Here is a 5,266-nt window from a genome sequence, read left to right as displayed (position 1 = left end):
TAAGGTAAAAGAGGCAGGAAGTAGAACAGGGGAAAGAGAATGAAAGGAAAGAGCAAGGACAACAAAAATCTTCACTTTACTAAACTAAAGATCAAGAGGTATCATAAAGAGTTGAAACAACAAGAAAAAAAAGTGTCAGTATATTCATTTAAATCACAAAGATCACCTATGGAGGAACTAAAAATAATATAATTCTACTGTGAAGATGAGAGAAAGGCAATGAAGAACTAGTGCCAATTATCTAAATCTTCCACCATAGGTGGAAGTCAAGAGACAATTTCTGAAGTTGAATTCAGAAAGGAGAAAGCTCTTGCGGCAGAATGCCAGTAATACAGAAGTAATGATGGAGTTAGGAAATAGATACATGGAGGAAAGTTTGATGAGAAACAGAATATTTAATATTATATATATATACAAGGATATCTTTCTTTTTATTATTTTAATTGACATTTGAAAATTCTTTGAATTCTTTTAGTCTACTGACACAGGGTACATTTGCTTGAAAGAGAAAAGGCAGAGTGAAGAGACCATTCCAGAGTGAAAAGAAAGAGAAAAGTCAGAGTAAAAAGAAACCAGGCCCTATGTGAATATGAAAGGACAAGAAGATACCATGGCATCATGTAGAAGCTGGAAAAGGCAAACACATTATCCCCTAGAACCTCCAGAAGGAATGCACCTCTGCCACCACCTTGATTTTAGTTTGCTGGACCTGTGTAGGACTTCTAACCTACATAACTGTAAGATAATACATGTGTGTTGTTTTAAGCACTGGGTTTGTGGCAATTTATTTATTTATTTATTTAGGCTTAGTTGGGGCACATGGGAGCTTCGTTGTCGCATGCGGGATCTCTTAGTTGTGGCATGTGGACTCTTAGTTGTGGCAAGCAGGTGTCTTAGTTGCGGCATGCAGGTTTATCGGTTGCGGCATGTGGACTCTTAGCTGCAGTATGCGAACTCTTAGTTGCGGCATGCGTGCGGGATCTAGTTCCCCAACCAGGAATCAAACCCAGGGCCCCTGCTTTGGGAGCGTGGAGTCCTACATACTGGACCACCAGGGAAGCCCCTGTGGTAATCTGTTAGCGCAGCAATAGGAACTAATACACCAGCTCTCCTCCATTCACTCTTGCAAACATGAATGTCAATTATATCTGAACCCATACCTGGATTCAGATATAATTGTATGCTCCCAATATTAGCTCTTATATTTAGGTCTATGATTCATTTTTAGTTCATTTTTGTATATGGCACAAGACATGAATCAAGGTTTTTGCTTGCTCTCTTTTTCTTTCTTTTTTTTCTTTTTGGCATATGGATCCAATTGTTTCAGAATCATTTGTTGAAAAGACTCCCCTTTCATCACTAAATTGTCCCTCTATCTTTATTTAAAATAACAATACAACAACAACAGATGCCCATATATGTGTGGTTCTCTCTGAACTTTCTATTCATCCCATTTAACTTTTTATTTATCTTTACATTTATCTTTACACTAATATCACACTGTACTCATTACTGTAGCTTTAAATAAATCTTTTTTTTAAATAAATCTTGAAATCAGATACTGTTAACCCTTCAACTTTGCTACTCTTTTTCAAAGAATTTCAACGGTGTTTGGCTATTCTAGGTCCTTTGCATTTGCATATGAATTTTACAATCAGCTTGTCATTCTTATAGATGATAGTACTCTTCTCCCAAACAAACTTTATAAAAGTAAAATGAAAATTATTTGGCACCCTGAAGTAAAAATGGAAAAACAGTAGTGTAACTCTTTACTTTCCTGATTAATAAAATGAAAACACAAAGGGGATTTCATCAAGCACTAGAAAAGCATTAAGAAAATGCTTCACCATGCAGGCGTAGAGAATGGATTTGAGGACACGTGGAGGGGGAAGGGTAAGCTGGGATGAAGCCAGAGAGAGTGGCACTGACATATGTACACTACCAAATGTAAAACAGATAGCTAGTGGGAAGCAGCTGCATAGCACAGGGAGATCAGCTTGGTGCTTTGTGACCACCTAGAGGGGTGGGATAGGGAGGGTGGGTGGGAGACGCAAGAGGGAGGGGATATGGGGATATATGTATATTTATAGCTGATTCACTTTGTTATACAGCAGAAACTAACACAACATTGTAAAGCAATTATACTCCAATAAAGATGTTTAAAAAAAAAAAAGAAAGAAAGAAAAAGAAAATGCTTCACCAAAAGCAAAATTCCAATATGTGAAAATCAAATTTTGGGTAATTCTTCTGTGAAATTCTTAAAATAGCCCCAATTTTTGTTCTTCAGTACATACTTACCCCTTCAGGGAAGAAGCATAAATAATAATTCCATTGTCTATTCCTAAAACAAAGATTATTTATCTCAAAAATTGGGACTCTAATTCCAGGGAAATGCTCTTACAGCAGTGAAAGTATATCCCAATTATGTATTAGTCATAACAGAATCAATAGGAGAAAGCTCAGAGATCACCTAGAAGTTCTCAACCCAGATGACATTAGAATCTCAAAAAGGAGTTTAAAAAATACATATGCCTGGGCCCTACCATGAATTCTGATTGATCTTAACTGATCTAGGATGGAGACTAGGCATATATATTGTAAAAGCTGCCCAGATAATTCTAATGTGATGATAGAGAAGAACTGTCCAACTATTTATATTTTCTTTTATATATGATAAAACTAAGGCAGGGAGAAATTGACTTTCTCAGGAATGGAACTAATAAGTATTAACTAAAACAATAGAATATAATATTTGCCAAAAATTGTTATTAGTTATTTATTGGTGATAACGATACTACCCCCAAAACATAGTGCCTTAAAACAACAAAAATGTATTATCTAACAGGATTTTGAGAGTGGCTTACTTGAGTGATCTGGTTCAGGGTCTCCTGTGACATTGCTGTCAAGTTGTCACGTGGAGATGCAAACATCTGAAGGTATGACTGGGGCTGGAAAAAAATGCTCCTAAGGTAGCTCATTCACATGACTGTTGGCAGGATGTTTCAGTTCTTCCCTGGCTATTGGGAGTAGGCCTCAGTTTCTTGCCACAAGGGCCTCTCCAAAGCACTGTTTGATATGTCCTCAGGATACGGCAGCTGGTCTACCAGAATGAATGATCCAAGAGAGGGAGCAAGGAGGAAGTCATGATGCCTTTTATGACCTACAGACATGCCTCCACTGCTGCCATATTCTACTCATTAGAAGCTAGTTACTAAATCCAGCCCACACTCAAAAGGAGGGGAATTAGCCACCATGCTTTGAAGGAAAGAGTATCAAAGAATTTGTGGTCTCATTTTAAAACCACTACAGGAATACTGTCTGTTTGGGTTTTTCACGTAAAACAATGTATTTAAAAATTATATACTCCTGCACTGGGGATACAAAGAAAAGTGACAGAGGCAAAAACCTTATAGAACTTACCTCCTATGACAAGAAGGACAGTAAATAAGTATAAAAATTAATAAAATACTTTCAGATAGTGATAAGTGCTGCAGACAGAAAAGAATAATGTAACAGTGATCAGGGAAGGGAAATGAGGAAGTAACTCTTGATAGTGTGATTAGACAGGCCTCCTATGGATATATAAAGATAAAAGATCATACTATACATTCTATTAGAAAACCTGACTTTATCATCTAACGAGGTGAGGGCTGCTAACAAAATACCATAGATTGGATAACTTAAACAACAAACATTTATTTCTCACAGTTCTGGAGACTGGGAAGTCCAAGATCAAGGTACCAGTCAATTCAGTCCCTAGTAAGCCCCCACTTCTTTGCTTGCAGTGTCTTCACTCAGATCTCTTTTCTTCTTCCTGTAAGAACAATAATCCCAAAATAGGGCCCCACTCTCATGACATCATCTAAACCTAATTATCTCCCAAAGGTTCACCTTCAAATCACATCACATCGAGGGTTAGTTAGGGCTTCAATATATGAACTTGGGGCAGACAAAATTCAGTCTAATATACATACTACTATATATAAAATAGATAACTAATAAGAACCTACTGTATAGCACAGGAAACTCTACTCAATACTCTGTAATGGCCTATATGGGAAAAGAATCTAAATAAGAGTGGATGTACGTATACATATAGCTAATTCACTTTGCTGTACACCTGGAACTAACACAACACTGTAAATCAACTATACTCCAATAAAAATAAAAATAAAAAATTCAGTCTATAGCAGCTATCTTTCATATCTATACATTTCAATATTTCATTTAAAACTACATCCATCTTGATGGAAATCTGTATCCTTTTTTTTTTTACAATTGTAAATAATGCTGTGATAAACACCTTTATACATATATCTTTGTGTACATGTATAAATATTTCTGTAGCATGAACTCCTAGAAGTGAAATTATTTGGTCAAAGTAAACACATATTTAAATTTTAGATATCAAACTGCCCTTCAAAAAGGTTGTAAAGGGCTTCCCTGGTGGCGCAGCGGTTGAGAGTCCGCCTGCCGATGCAGCGGACACGGGTTCGTGCCCCGGTCTGGGAGGATCCCACATGCCGCGGAGCGGCTGGGCCCGTGAGCCATGGCCGCTGAGCCTGCGCGTCCGGAGCCTGTGCTCCGCAACGGGAGAGGCCACAGCAGTGAGAGGCCCGCATACCGCAAAAAAAAAAAAAAAAAAAAAAAAAAAAAAAAGGTTGTAAAAATGTACACCTCCTCAAAATGGAAGAAAGTTTCTGTAGTTACTGCTAGTGTGAACATTTACATCAACAGATTTTACTTCTCTCTTACAAATGGGCCATTCTTGGTCTTCATTTTATTTGATAAATATGTAACATGTGACATAGTTAATTACCCTTTCTTCTACAAAACACTTTCTTCACTTGTCTTCTAAGGCTGAATCCTCGCCTGTTTTCCTTCTAACACAATGGACTCGTCTTTCCGATCTTCCTTCCTGGTTCCTCCTCATCTCCTTGAATTCTAGACATTGAAGTGTCATAGGGATCAGTTCTCAGTCCTCTCTCTACCTACACCCATTCCCTTGGTCAGATCACATCCAATCTCATGGATTTAAATACCACATCTCCACTTGGATGACTAAGAGGCATCTAAATATATCTAAAGCTGAATTTATCATCTTAACCCTAAAACCTGGTCCTTCCACAGTGTCACCTAATATATTTCAACTCAGTAAATGGCAACTCCATCTTTTCAGTTGCTCAAGCCAAATCCTTGCTTTCTTTTTCTTATGCCCCAACTTCCTCTCTTCTTTCAGATTTCTGCTCAAATCAGATCCTGCCTC

This window comes from Lipotes vexillifer, unplaced genomic scaffold, assembly GCF_000442215.2.
Source record: "Lipotes vexillifer unplaced genomic scaffold, Lipotes_vexillifer_v1.1 scaffold672, whole genome shotgun sequence".
NCBI classification, from domain to species: Eukaryota; Metazoa; Chordata; class Mammalia; order Artiodactyla; family Lipotidae; genus Lipotes; species Lipotes vexillifer.
This window is presented reverse-complemented; position numbering follows the sequence as displayed.